The 15,652-nt window shown below is 44.3% G+C and overlaps 1 protein-coding gene across 1 annotated transcript in view; it reads right to left on the minus strand.

The window, feature by feature from the left end:
• Positions 1 to 15,427, minus strand: part of C7H16orf54 (chromosome 7 C16orf54 homolog) — a 29,521-nt gene extending 14,094 nt beyond the window's left edge. The window contains exon 1 of the mRNA XM_086932070.1: positions 15,289 to 15,427. The gene's annotated coding sequence lies outside the window, so the exon portion shown is untranslated. The remainder of the gene's footprint in view (positions 1 to 15,288) is intronic.
• Between the last annotated feature and the right edge of the window lie 225 nt (positions 15,428 to 15,652).

Below are 15,652 nucleotides of genomic sequence, written 5' to 3' on the forward strand. Positions count from 1 at the left end.
GCACACTTCGCATCCCTGCAGCCCCTGTTGAACCAGAAATTTCTATCGCCTTGTAATTTAGGCTTGGTGGGGCCAGATTTGTAAAAACAGTCCGCCAATGTTACAGCTAATTCGTTATGTATTCTGGGAAGATCACTTCCCACACCATTTTCGGAGGAATTATCAAGAGTTAGATTCGCCCTTTCTAGCAGAGGAATTATACTCAGGTACAGTTTAGCCATATTTTCGGTGGACAGCTTCATAGTTGCCCATCGAATTCTCCTCCCTCCTTGGACTATTCCAATGTCACTACTTGGGGGGGTTTCCTAGTCATATTCCTCATTAATCAGATGAAAGTCCATCTCAGTGGTCAAGGGATTGTGGTCACTTCCCATGCGGCTGGTTATACTAAAGTCGAGGACTCTGGGCCACAATGCCAAACTAGCCATAAAGTAGTCTATTACAGATGTGTGCCCCATTTCTCTGTAAGTTGACTGCCCTGGGATATCCCCCTGAATTCGCCCATTACATGCTCTGATAGAGAACGAATAGGTAAGGGAAGTCAGCTGAAGGACGAGGGCTGTCCAATGTTTCGCTGGATAAACGTTTGGGGGCGGGACTAGCCAGGTTTTGTCTTCTTCTGTTGAAATCGGGGGAACACCATTAAGTGGTTCATAATGACAGTTGAAGTCTCCTCCAATCAGCAGAGCAACATCGCCCGGAAGTGAATACAGTAGAGTGGTCAAACAGTCTAGGGTGTGGGAGGTTCCTCCCGATCGTGCTGGCCACGAATAGATATTAATGAGTGCCAGTTTTGGTGTTTTATAATGGGACATAAGGATACACGTCAGATCAGAACTGTTTGTTTCAATTCTTTTCAATGTGAATCCAAGGTGAACACTTACCCATATGCACAGCCCCCCCGATGGTCTACCTCTCGGGGCCTTTAGGGCTGGCTTCATAAAGGTAACTTAACCCATTCTGTGCGTAGGGTTTAGAGCCCAAGTTTCCGGGAATAAGCAGATCCCGTGGAGATCTACAAATGCACACCAATCAGGGATGTCTAGATTGGCAGGGAGGCCCGCTATATTCCAGGATAAGATTTTGAGGGTCCCGTTAGGGGGTGTCAGCCTGCTTCCCATATTTACCCAAGTTCCGGGCTATTAGGACCACCCACCAGGAAACAGGGCGCATGTTGAACTACATCTGAATGTACTAGCAAACTTCTGACCGAGGGTATAGCATTTTTGGTCTTGAGAATTGCAAGAATTGGTGGAGCAACCACTGTCTCCCTCGTGGGTAGGGGCAATTTTCCCTCGTCATGCAGGCATTCTTCTGTAATGTGTGGGGGTTCTAGTATCCCTCTCGTCCCCCCCCGAACTTTCCTTCCTAAGAACCTCTAGTAAGGGCGGAACTTGCAGCAGGGCGGCATATGTAGTCAGTCTACCTGGTCAATGATAGTGTATGGTCTGCTACCTGGCTGAGGTGGGATGTTTGGGACTTGGTCTATTGCGGCTGTTGAGAGGCATAGTATCCTCGGAAGCATATTCTTGTACCTTGTCAAGGACGTAATAACTGAGAGGGTCTAATACTCACAGAACAAAATTGGAATTGACATTCCCCCCACCCCCTTTGCACCACTGGGAACTCCTCCACTTCATACATTTGTGCTTTAAGACCTATTTTCTAAGTATTCACAACTTCCTATGTGAATTTTCGTTTGGAGCTGATCGTCCTTAAAAATGTCGTAATAGTAACGTACTATTGTGTGATTAGCGGCTTTCTGCTCTGGATTTATTCTTGTTGTGGTAACCTTACGAGTCAAATTTTAGTACCGTCCCTCCATGTCGGTGTCACTAATTACACAATAGTACGTTACAATTACGACTTTTTAAGGAAGGCTATATCAATGCATTATTGGATCAGTACAACAACAATAGCGTATTTCGCTTAATATAAGCACTCTGGCTGCTACGAAGATTTAATACACATCAGGATCACGAATTCTGGAATGTTCCTTAACTAGCGTTACTTTCCTTGAGTTCCTTGTTGCATAAAAGTTTACTGCTTCATTAAAAGAGACCTAAGAGATACCCTCCATACATAATATTCAATCTGCTTACATAGTTGTGATTTACAGAGACGGAAACCTGATTAAGCCTATGCCAAAACGTGCGTAGTTCAAATATATACCGTCAGTTCCTGATCATGACTTCGATTTGCTATCAATGTACAGAGATTGTACATTTATTTTTTCACTGTTTATGAAATTGTCTTATATGTTCACTCACTGATTGTTTTTGTCCGAAAGCTCACTCATTGTATGATTTGTCCCAAAAAAAGATGTCTCTTAAGCAAAAAATGAAAAATAATATATATACTGATTTATTTATATAAAAAAATATTACATATGGATGAAGGAAAAATAATGATTTAAATGTTTACTTATCAATAAATATCTATTTTTGAATATAAATTGAGATGAGTCAAAGTCAATAATTTAGTTGCATTGTTTTTGGGTTGCCTGTTAATTGTGTGAATATCCTTGCCCAGGTTCTCCTTTTTCCTAATTAGCAAATCACTGAATATACATAGATTACACCAGATTATGTCAACGGATCTTTCACGACACCACCAAGCTGGCTGCATATCATTAGACATAAGACTGGCATTTGACACACTATTGTGGGACTATATGTTCAAAGCTATTGCACGATTTGGTTTACCCCCTGAATATCTTAAATGGATAAGGCTGTTATATGCCACTCCAACTGTAAGAGTTCGATCTTGGAAACTAATTTCTAAGGAATATGACATACAAAGGGGCACACAACAGGGATGCCCCCTGTCTCCAATATTATTTGTCCTGGCGCTAGAGCCATTGGCACTCCGTCTGCAATTGGAGGCTCTACAATGCGGTATACCCATAGGCACCGCGACACACCTGGTGTCGGCATATGCTGACGACATAATACTCTATGTGTCTGATATATAGGAGGGACTGGACACAATTTCTCATATTTTTGCTGATGCTGACTTTGAATTAAAATCAGGCTTAGCCATTAATGAACCCAAGTCAAACGCTTTCTTTTTCCACGATTGTATGCACCGGACACTATTCGATTTGGGAGACTCGCATTACCGACTGTTAGACCTAGTATCATTGGCGTGAGTCTCCCTTCCATTTTTACTGATTGCCTCCTCTGTTTTTGATATGTTTTTGCTGGTTATATGCTTTGGGCACTGTGCCACTGCTATTCAGTGACCCAGTGCAAGTGCTCCCTATGTTAAATTGATGTATTGATTAGTGATTCCATGATTGGGTTATTTGATTTACTTGTCAGATCCTAGTACAGTGCACCATGTGTGCCCAGGGCTTGTAAATCAAATGCGGCTGGTGGGCTTGCAGCACTGGTTGTGCCACCCACAGAAGCAGATTGTAAAGTGTGTCTCAGGCCTGCCATTGCAAGGCCTGTGTGCAATCTGTGACTGCCATGTCGATTTGGCAAGTGCACCCACTTGCCAGTGCCTAAAGCTTCCATTTGCTTCATATCAGACACCCCTATGGTAGGCAGAAGGGTAGGGTGCAGTGTAAGTATAAGGTAGGATAGGCTCTGGTGTGTGTAGCATGTCCTAATAGTGAATTACAGCCATTTTCGTTTTTACTACTGCAAGGCTACCTGTTCTGCATAGGCCAGAATGGGCAGTTAGTGTATTACATCTTATATTCCTAAATGACTCAGGGAACATGCTAGAAATTCGAATGTAATATGCCTGAACTCAGAATGATAAAATACATATTTTAGTAAAGTTGGTTTTATCATTCTGTATTTGAAAATACCACTTTTAGAAAATAGGTATTTTCTTGCCTAACTGTCCAGGCCTGCCTCTGCTAGGTTGTGCATTCCTTGTCTGGAGTTTTGAGTGACAGGGCTGGGGGATTCCAGGAGACAGGCTGTGGCAGTCCAGTGGTGAACAGAGAGATCTGCATCTAGAAGGGAGGGAGGAGTTGCACCTGAGACCTGAATAGGGCTGGGCCTTCCTTCTACAATGCTGACTCCACCTCCTGGGGAGTGTCTGATGTCTCTGCCCTGCACCGTGAAAGGAGAGGAGGAATCTTGTCAACAAAGTGCTCCAGGGCTGTGCCTTCCCTCACCTGTGCTGGCTCCACCTCCTGTGGGGCGTCTGATGTCTCTGCCCTGCACTGTGAAAGGAAGATAGGAGTCTTGTAAACAAATTATTATTATTATTATTATGTTTCTTATATACCGCCAGAATCAACCCCCGAAGGGGTATCTCCGCGCTTGCCTTGGGAACCCGTCCTGGCTTTTTCCCTGTGAGATAGCCCCTAGAGGGCACCCCCAAGGTGAAAGCCAGGCATCCCGCCGCGGGGGGCCGTTGTGGAGATTAAGCAAGCTTAATGCCCAGAGTTGCAGAGTGTTAACCCCATGATTAGGTCAGGCACCGAAGCGAGAATTATCGAGTCCATGGACATTTGAGCTCAAGACCCTGCCGCGTCGGGAATTGAACCCTGGTCCCGGGTCTGACCTCTGCTTCAGGGTCTGCCTGCTCTAACCAGTGAGCCACACTTCTCAAAGTGCTCACAAACTGGTTTGGACTATGCAGAAGCCTCTCTGCCTTCAGAGAACAAAGGATTTTAGGGTATAAATATTGGAAAACAGTCACAAAAACTTTAGATTACTTCTGGAACAAGACACCTTTTGCCAAGGAGAAGAACCAAGGAAGCTGCAGGAGTATGGACTGCCTCTCTGCCAGTGGGCTGTTTGCTGGGTTGGTCTGCAGTGGTTTCTTCATTGCCAAGGAAAGGAGAAGGACATTTTTAAGGACTTTCATCATCTTACAGAATATTCTCCAAGGGCTTGAACTTGTGCTTGCCTCCTGCTGAGGTCTCAGGGACAAACAACTTCATCTCCAGCTCCCCTCAGAGTTTCCTTGCTGGGAATTCTGTTTGCCAAAGCCTGCGTGTCGCTGGGAGCTGGAAGCGTGACACATCGAGAAGAAGCGTGACGCCGCCGCAGTTGAAATCGTCGCATCGCCGGAGAGCCGTGCTGCTGCTGCAACTCCCAGGAAGTGTGTCTTCGTCAAAGCTGCCTGCTGTCACATCACCAGAGAAGCGTGACGCCATTGAGAGAGTCGCCATCGCATCACCGGAGGAGCGTGTCGCAGGGCCTGTCATGGCTCCAAAGTACAGAGTCGTCACAAGGCTGCCAGGACGTCTACGCATCGTCATCGCATCGTCGCATCAAGGGCGCCATCTTCTCACATCGCACCAGGATCATCGCTTCGCATCGAGGCGCCATCTAGCGCATCGCAACCGGACCGCAAACTGAGAACCTACGCATCATCCCCGCACCGGTAAGGATCACGAAGCATCCCCTACTCTGCGCAAGCATTGAGGCGCGACGCATAATTTACCCCAGATCACGGACTGACGCATCTCCCCTTTGGCGAACCCTTGTTCATTTTTGCGTTACGCATCCAGGTACTTTGTTCAGAACTTTGTCGCATTTATCATCAACTTGAACTAAGCAACTTTTATCATCTTTAAGTCAACTTTAAGTACAGTATTGTGGATTTTTGTGGTTTGTGGTCTTGTGTTAAATCTATATAAAGAATACTTATTTTTACAAAACCTGTGTTGTGTCCATCTGTAGTGTTTTCACTGTGTTACTGTGTATATTCCCAAATGCTTAACACACTGCCTCTGAAATAAGCCTGCCTGCTCGTGCCAAGCTACCAAGGGGGTGAGCAGGGGTTATTTAGGAGGTAATCCCCTTATCCTGACTTAGAAGTAAGGGTCCCTATTTGGACAAAGGTGAATATCTTTGCCAACTAGAGATCCCCAGATCTAACACCGACCACCCCACACACCTTTAAATATCTGGGCATTAATATCTACCATGCGCAAGTGGACATGTTAGATGGTAACCTCAACAAGGCTGTACAGAGTATTTGATCACATGTGGCTTTTTGGGTTACGCTTCCCTTATCAGTTATTGGACGCGTGGCATTATCTAAAATGGTGGTGCTCCCTCACCTTTTATATTATTTTATGAACCTACCTTTGGTGGTACCATTGACAATTTTTAACACACTAGATACTATTTCATTAGATCTCATTTGGGGTGCGGGTTGCTGCAGAATAAGTCTTAAGAAACTCCAGATAGACACGCGGGGCGGCCTGGGAGCGCCTGACTTTAGGGCATATTATTCTGCATGCCAGCTACAGTGGTTATTCTACTGGACGTCAGAACCCAATTTGCAGGAAATACATTACACTAATAGGCACATCGAACAAGGAATGCTCCACACTTTACTCTTACCGCACGATAAACCTCCACCGGCATCACCACGTCTCCTACACACTGCATTGGAATGCTGGAAAAAGTCCCTGAAATACACCTCCACCAGCGGGCTTTATGCCGAAAATATACCGCTAGTGGGTATACCACTGGCGAGCGGCAGATTAACGCAGCAGGCAATTGGACCCTGGTTGGATGTGGGGGTGGAGACTATTGGGGCATTATTCAATGGTGGGACACTAATGAACTACGACGCATTTACAAGAGAAACTAGGGTGCCTAGCACGTTGTACATGACACATGCCGCTCTATTGCATTATATCAAAAAACAATGGGCTCCACAGCGGGAAGAGCCCCAAGTGAATGGGTTAATTAGGTCTCTCTATTATTTGGGACATGGTAGTCAACTTATTAAGTGGTTATACATTAGCGCCCATACACATGCCAGAGCTCCCCTAGACATGCTTCGAGCGCAATGGGAAATGGATATGGGGCGAGAGTTCACAGACAAGGAATGGTCAGATATTCTTGAACACTAATGGAAAATACCTCGTAACACTGTTCAAGTTTATTCAATGTATGATTTTGCATAGAGCTTACTTGACCCCATATAGATTACAGATAATGTACCCGGCCACTGCCCATCAATGCCCTATATGCAAATTACCAGCAGCAGACCTGCTTCATATGCTTTTGGTGACTTCTGGGAAGGGGTTACGAGCTTGATAGAGAAAGCTACCCATCTCTCAATATTAGGCATTCGCAGGCGCAAAAAAGGCCTACAAGGTTCAGTTGCGTTTTCTGGACTTGGCGCTCATAATTGCAAAGAGATCTACCACTATGTGCTGGAAATCAGTCAAAGCCCCCACGGTGCGCGTGTGGCATAGCGAACTGACCAGGTGGGCAGGGGCTGAAAGCCTGGCACTGCGTAGGGAGGAGACCCTCGACCTGCAGAGAACCCCAATTTTTCTGGAAAGGGACACAATGGTAGAAGCCCACAGAAATACTAATCCTAATGCTATCACCGATGCTCCACATACACAACAATAGACATTAGCACGGAATTCCCATGCAGTCATTTGTGGACAGGTCAGGACGAAATGGTGCGATAAGCTAATATTTATTTAATGAAACATGGTGAGAGAGGGGTGTGCAGCTAGGAGTTTGTATAATACAGTGAGACCGGGGAGGGGGGTGGGATATAGGAAATGGAGGTGGGGGGTGTTTATGGGTAATAGCTGAATAGTCTTGTAAATATACATGCTCTGTGGCTTAGCAGATGGAAGTTAGGATATGGGAAAAATCCTTTGTTTCTCCTCGTTTGTAATATATGTTTACATAGCTCTCTGAATAAGCATACTGATGGACATACTGCTCCTTGTATGGAGATCTTATAGGAAGAAAATGTATATTGTAGTACGGCATGTAAGCATTGTATGTATACCATATGGACAAAAGAAAGAAGAAAAAAACAATGTTTGTGTTTTTTAAAAAAAAAGCATAGCTGCTCCCTCATTATCTACTAGTCTCTTAGAGAGGTATAGAGCCTTGAACCAACTGAAATTAGATTATTTTGGTTTGAAAGCACCCTTTATTACACATGGGGGATGTTGGGTTTGTGGATCTGAGTTTAGTGTGTTTCAATATATATGGGAAAGATGACTGCCAGTAGCAGGGTCTGCAAGTTGGGCTGCACTTGATCTCCTGTGATGTCATAGCTGCTCTCCTTTGGTGCACCAACACTCAAGAATGAGGCTCAGAGTAGTGTCGCTGGCACCTTCATTATCTAACAGTGCTCAAGGAACCTAGGGTCCTAGCTCAACCTAGCCTACCACTCTTTGACCTGATTAAATAAGTGCTCACTGTGAACTTTGCCAGGAGTTGTGGTGGCCCTTTCTGATCCGTGTAGAAGCCATCCTGGTCCTGTGTGGCCCCTGACTGACCTGAGCTCCGCCAGTTACTTCTGAGACAGCATCTATTGGTAGTGAACATCCACTCATGACTGAGAGGTGCTCCTCAGTATTGGCCCATATCAATGTATTGATTATTCTTCAAACCTACACCAGTGCTCTCATGCCCTGCCCCCCGCCTTCAAGCGGGCTCCTGTTTCCAGCATTTCATGTCCTAACTCTCAGTCCTAAAAAGGAAGGCAAAATAATAGGAGGTAGGACAATGAAATACTCTGCCAGGGTTGGAGAGGTGGTAACACTCGAGCAGGAGGTGGCTCTGGAATAGATTCCCATGCTTGAAAACACAAAACGTGTTTCAGACAAGCGATGAATAACTGACTGTAGCATTGAATTGCATTGTTTTGACATGCACATGTTTTGATTAAAGGAACCATGTAGTACTATTTTGACCTTGACCCAGGAAAACCTTGTCAATCAAACATCCATCTGGACATAGCTATATCCCTCAGCTAAGCCAAATGAATACCATGCATGTAGCCAAAACCAAGAGAGATGTCTCTACAACCAAATTGTCAGTATTGAAAATAGCGACTGACGCAGATCCTAACAAGCATAGAATTGACTGAGACAGAACCCAAAATGGTAAGATCCATCTTATGCCTGGGCATCTCGCTGGAATGGTGAATTATATAGTGCCTGCATCGCTATATCAGTTCCCCACCTAGCGATAGCCTCATACCCTGTCGTTCAGACTTCTTCATTGCTTACAGATTACTGCAACCCCTACAGATATCTCCGTCAGTGGGGATACCATGGCACTCACACCACACCAGATGAGGAGCTATCTCCCTCCATGGAACACAGGAGCATCCCAGGAAGATGGCCTAGAATCCAGAGTAGTCGACTGGCAGTTCAGAAGAGTGAACAGCATCCAGACAGAGCAATCTCTATTTCAGCTACTGATGAGGGTGGGTTACTTCCTTAATAGTACTACGACCGGCTCTGCCCCAGGAGTAACCTTATTTGCTCTCCCTGGGTTGTTTGTTTTATAAACCTACTGGCATGCGTTCTTTGAGGGTGGGAGGTTGAAAGTGGGCCAGCACGGGGTCCAGATTGTTTTGCCATCAGGGGAAGGCCCCCAGACAACTACTTACCACCAATCGCTTTCAACCTGTAAGTGGGCTGCATGCTCAACACTGACTCGTTGCAGGATCAGGTTTCAAACATCTTGAGCCCTTCCAACCCCCTCAAGGGGATAAACTGGAACATTGAGGGGGTCCTTGAGAAACTAGGTGATGACGAGTGGTTTAAAATGTTAAGCACTTTCGATCTCATCAGCTTACAAGAGATGTGAGATATAGATGGAATTATGCATATACATGGTTATGCTACTTTTGTTTCTAATGCCACCCCTTCCACTCATGGTAGGGCACAGGGGGGTTTGTGATGTTTATAAAACAACTTACATTGTGAAGAGGAGTGTATCCAATGCGCCTTATACTTTTGGCATCCTGCTGACTTTTTCAGATTCGCTAAGGATTTAGCTGTGAATGTTTATAACTCAATGCGGGAGGCGTATGCTGTTGTCCGGGATCTTAAAAGGTTTTTAGATGATTTTATTCAATGGACTCCCATTTTTACAGTGTTGATGTTGGTGGATGATTTTAATTTGTATTCTTGCATCGGTTGTTATTTTTATGGGGGCTTTGAGGATGTATTTTTTTTTAATAACGATCAAGAGCATCTCAAAGATACCGCACAGGCGGGTATGTTAAATAACCTGATTTAAGACTAACCTAGTTAGCTTGTTCAACATGGGGAGGTCACTTATGATGAGCAGACATCCATATTTAAGGGGCAGGGTCTAGATCTACTGACTATATAAAAGAACCTTGAGGCATGCCACTCACCAATATAAATGAAGCATGAGTGAGGATCTTCGCGACAAATGTGTTATAGCCAGAAAGTTACACAATAGAATCGTATGGCAGCCAATAAAAGACTAGAACAAGAGATGCAATGGCTACACCTACACAGCCTCTAGAAACAACAGAATCAAACTCTCACTCCCATGACCGACACATCGGAGTCCCCGCAGACGTCTAAATCAAACATGTTCAAGCACTGTCTGCATGCCTTCCTCCAGTTTATCATCTTGAGCCACTGGATGCTGCAGCACTTTACCAAATGCAAGTCAAAACCATGGGATGTCACACAATCAGCCCTCCAACAAGCCCAACGCATGGGGACTGTGCTGTGTGCCCAAATTCTCAAGAACTTGAGAAGGATGGGGCTCAGTCATTTATTCAAGGAGGACTATGTTTTATGGGGTGCTCTTCTGTCATCTCTTACCCAGCTCTGCATTGTAACTGCCTCAGTCACTGACTCTTGGAGAGGATCGATCCTCCAACTTAAACATAAAAAGGGTGACAACACAGATCCGACAAATTACAGAATGGTTGAGGATGATCCTCTGAAACAAATTAAATAAATGGGGCAGTCTGAAAAGGCTGCTGGATGCCATAGTTGCATTCTATTCCCAAGCCTGTGTGCGAATTGAGCTTAAGCATATGCAAAACATGGCACCTGCTAAAGTTTACACAGACCAAGGCCTAACACAAGGATGTGTCCTCGCACCCATGCTCTTCAATGTGCACACCACTAACCAAGGACAATCTCTAAAAGCTGCAAATCTGTTACTGCCTAAAACTGGACCAGAGAGTTTTCTATTTATGCAGTATGTCAACAACATGATACTAATGGATCACATGAAAGTGGGAATGCAGAGAGCCCTGGATACACTAAATGCCTATAATGTCAACAAAAAATTTGGTGCAAACTGCTTGAAGACAAAGATTGTCATATTTAGGAGCCATCCTAATAAGCACAGGTTGCAGTGGAGATTGGCAAATTTGAAAATAAAGAGCTCTCTCAATTACAATTACCTGAGTGTGTGGTTTGTGAGCAATGGCAAGCCTGAGTTGCATATCGAAGCAAACACAAGAAGATGATGGACAGAGGGCTGAAACTTTTCAAACACTCACCTCCAGTCACAGATCTGGGTTGAATCCATCATCATTCTTTAGCTCACTGTGCCACCCCAGTTCAGACACAGCTATATGCAAATCAGTCTTAACCCTCTGCCTCATGGGAACAGTCCCGCCCGAACTGCCATGCCATGTCTTCCCTGGACCGGAAACAAGCATCCTGGGACTGGTTTTGAGGTAACACCCCTCATCAGCCAGGCCAGCTTGAATCCAGTGGAAAAGAGAGCAAGGGACCCACGCCTGGGAATACCCTGTCAACTTTGGAGGCAAACTAAGCAAACACAAGGAGATGATAGACGGAGTGCTGAAACTTTCAAACACTCACCACCAGTCACAGATCTGAGTTTAATCCATCATCATTCTTTAGCTCACTTCACCACCCCAGTTCAGACACAGCTGAATGCAAATCAGTCTTGAACCTGAGCCTCATGGTAACAGTCCAGCCCAATCTTCCAAGCCATGTCTTCCCTGGACCGGAAACAAGCATCCTGGGACTGTTTTTGGGGCAAAACCCCTCATCAGCCAGGCTAGTTTGAATCCAGTGGCAAAGTGAGCAAGAGACATCTGGGCATACCCTGCCAACCTAGGGCGAACAAAGCAAACACAAGGAGATGATGGACGGAGTGCTGAAACTTTTCAAACACTAAGTTGCCAGGGTATGCCCAGACATGGGTCGTTCATTAATATTCATGAGTCTCGCAACTTGTGGACCCATTGGGAATCGCAAACAGTGTTAAACACACTGTTGTACATGCAAAATAGCGCCTTGCAAATTGCGAGTCGCAAAATACTCACAATTTGCGAGGCACTATTTTGCAAGCCATACATCTGGCCCTTGGAGCTGCAAATGTTTGCTTGTGACACATTTCATATTGTGGTGCTCTGTCCCAGATTCATCACCTGCGCTCTTACAGCTTTTGCCCACACCTAATGTGGGTTCTTTTTGTCACATTTTTCATCATGGATACTGCAATGACTATGTGTAAGATAAGTGTCTCTTCTGAAATTGTGCAGATGCATTGTGACACTCCTTAAAAGCTGCAGTGGGAAAGTGTCCCACTACACAGTGTGTGCTGAAGAGATACATTGCTACTAAGTATACTTTTGGGATCAGGGTTCCCTTCCAGAGCAGGTGCTCAAAGGTAAGCTTCACTACTGAGCATATACATCAAAGTAGTATCTTAATTGGACCATTTGTTGCCTTGTTTGGAAAGGAAGTTGTAAAACTGCAGGCCTGGAATTCGGAGGCTTTTTGAAGTTTTTGTAAGGAATATTTTCAGTTTATATTCCGGAAACCAATGGCCACCATGTCAAATAACGTCAAGGCCAATATTCAGATGGCCTCTGTCTGTTTTTAAGTTCAAATAAGAAATACGCATTGGCAATGCCTATAGCTCTTGCCTTGTAGACCTATTCACTATTCCAATGCTTTTTGCACAGCACCAGCAAAAAAAAATGGGTGCAATTATGCGGCCAGTTGCATCATTTTGTAGGCATACCTACAGAATAATGCAGGTGCCATGTTCAATTTTTATTGGCCAATCTGAGACATCGGACACCACTCAGATCAGTCAATAAGAATAATGCAATTTTAAGGACACAAAGGGTTTATTCTTTAGCAGAGCTACCAGCAGCAAATAGCAGTTATTGTACCCCCCCAAAAAAACTGAGCAGTGGAAATATAAAAGACAGCCGATCGAAAGGATGACAAATAGGCTATAATCCAAGGGAGCGGGAAAAACCAGAGGAAGGAAAGACATTGAATAAAAAGCAAGAAAATGAGAGAGTCAACAAAACTAGCCAATTGATGCAGTGAGTGGGCTCTAAACCCACTGTGAGGTCCTCAAAAGTTCTTTCACGACCAGACAGCTAAACGCTGTCTTGTAGGCGAGACCTAAAGAGAAAGGTAGGGCGACCTATGGGAATTCTAAGATTCTCAGCTCTCAATGTAAGCAGAAGTCACTTTGGGAGGGGCAAAGGCAATGCCAAATAGGTATGTCAAAAAGTTAAACATATTTCTGAGGATCGAAAACTGGAACTCTTGGACATCCGGGCTAGTATATATTTGAAGTTTTTGTAAAGTTTTCTGGACTCAAAAATGTAAAAAGCAGCGTTTTTTTCTCCTATTGAGTATGTACAGGTAAGCAATGTCTGGGTTAGTAAAAATGTGTCTCACTTTTGAATATAGGTTAGTAGATTTTAGGAGGGTACATTTTACAAACATTGGGAAATCCAATAGTGAAGGTTTAATGTGCTAATGCATGCAGCATTACAACATTAGAACGACACTCATGGGAAAGAGCTTGAGTGAGGAGAGTGGTCTATACTTGTAAAGTAGTTCAGACTTATGTGTAGGTGAGATAATAAACCCACGCAGACAATAGCATTAGGTGAGGGATGAAAACTCCGGGCAAAGATGTGATTCAAAAAATCTCAAGTCAACAGATGAAAGAGGCTCTTTGTTGAAAATCATTGGTTAAAAGGAGCGGATCCAAAGCCCAATCTTTATATATTGTGAGTAATAGGTATGTGTGACACCTGCACTATCAAAACTTATACCTAAAAATGAGGGAGGATCTAAGCTTGGTTCAACTTGGGTAGATTTAAATCAAATTAGTGAATTAATGCACAAACTTTAACATCAGAAGCTAGATTTGCTCAAAATGGTGATAGACCGCATGAGAGACTTTCCATCCAATAATGATAGTGTCAGAGTAGCTTGATCTTATCAGTGGAAGTCAGTATGGCCTGGTTGGTCTAAAAGAAACACACTGCTTCCTTTTAGGAAGGATACCATAATGTGCACAGAGTAAAACGAAAATGAGCTATCCTTAATCTGAAAAAGTAAACTAAACTCATGAGCTCAAACGTCAGAGATTTAAGAGAGTTTAAATAAAAATGTACCTTTTAGCATGACATTAGATTTACAGATAGGAGGCTTCATTAAAGGGTACCATGTCCTTTGGGGAGGGGGGAGCAGGTCTTGTTAGTTTTATAAAAGAGCTCACTCACATCACATCTGATAAGTAATTGAGGCTCACCACCATTGACGCACCTAGCGCTCTTCATTCCTGCACATTGAGGGACACAGAAGGCTAGGGTTATACGGAGAGTGGGACATGATAATATGGAGAGCAGGGCGCAGTACACAGCGAAGGTGGGCAGGACAATAGCAGATAAGGGGTGTACAAAAAGTAACAGGAGTGGCAGTATCAAAGACGAGGCTTTACAGAGATTGGAAAGGACAGGGTAATTTGGGCGGGGAGTTGGACCCCACAGCAGGACATTAATGGGATGTGCCGTGAAGCATGATATTGGAATGGTGACGTAGCCTGAAGTGGGACTTGATGGTAAGTACACAGTGATTAAGCAGAAGCAACATACATCAAGGGGGTAAAGGGCGGCTATGGGAACGAACTGCAACATGTAGACATCAGACAGCACAGCTTCCCCACAAATAGTACAGATCTTAAAAGTCTCTGGACTCAAACTGTTCGGGTTTATGTTATGTTACACAGATCCTGCAGTCTCAAACAGCAGACCTATCTCTCATGTTCATCAGATCTTATAGGTGCAGCACTCCAACGGTTATTATCCCCTCTGTACACAGACCTTACAGAAACAGGTAGCAGAACTGTGTTTTCAGTTTAAAAAGCAACATACCACATGAGGCAAACTGGATATGCAAATGCAGCAATGTTAGGAAATCATGTGATACAGTTCAGTGTGGAGAGGAAGGGAAGGAGGAAGTGCCCCCAACTGTTGTGATAGACACAAGACCCAAAGAGTTATGTAGTAAAAAGGTTACAAAATAAATAAGTGCCGGGGACACATACAGAGAGAGAGCATTTGGAGTACTTACTTTGGAAATCTCCTAATAAGAGAAATGTAATCCAATAATAGGAAAAGTCCCACCCCGCAGCTCGGCCTGTCACTTCCTCATTTCTTCACTTAGAGAGCACGGACAAAGATTTTGCGCCTCCATCTATCTAATCAACAACAAAAGCAAAACGAATAAATAAATCTTACCGTCCAATGTGAACTCTTCCAGGTCTGAGAACGTTACAAGGATTGAAATAAAGATGCGGCGAAGTACATTCTTTGTTCAGGCCACCCCGGCTGAGCGTGGCACATATTGCAAATCCTACCTATCTAAACATCTGTGAGTGGTGACAAAACCACAGGCAGGCTGGGTAATGAATTTCCTGTATGCCCCCCCCCCCCTCAGATGACAATGAAATGTGAGATGGTAGCGCGTTGACAAGGGTGACAGTAGCTCCTCCTAGGCAGGGCGGGAAGAGCCACCCCGAGGAAAGGATGTGGTCAGTGGGTTGGCCCCGTGGTTTCACAATCATCAAAATCTCTTTCAGCGCTGCTAGTCAACCAAAAAACA

Source organism: Lissotriton vulgaris, chromosome 7 (genome assembly GCF_964263255.1).
Source record: "Lissotriton vulgaris chromosome 7, aLisVul1.2, whole genome shotgun sequence".
Taxonomy (NCBI): domain Eukaryota; kingdom Metazoa; phylum Chordata; class Amphibia; order Caudata; family Salamandridae; genus Lissotriton; species Lissotriton vulgaris.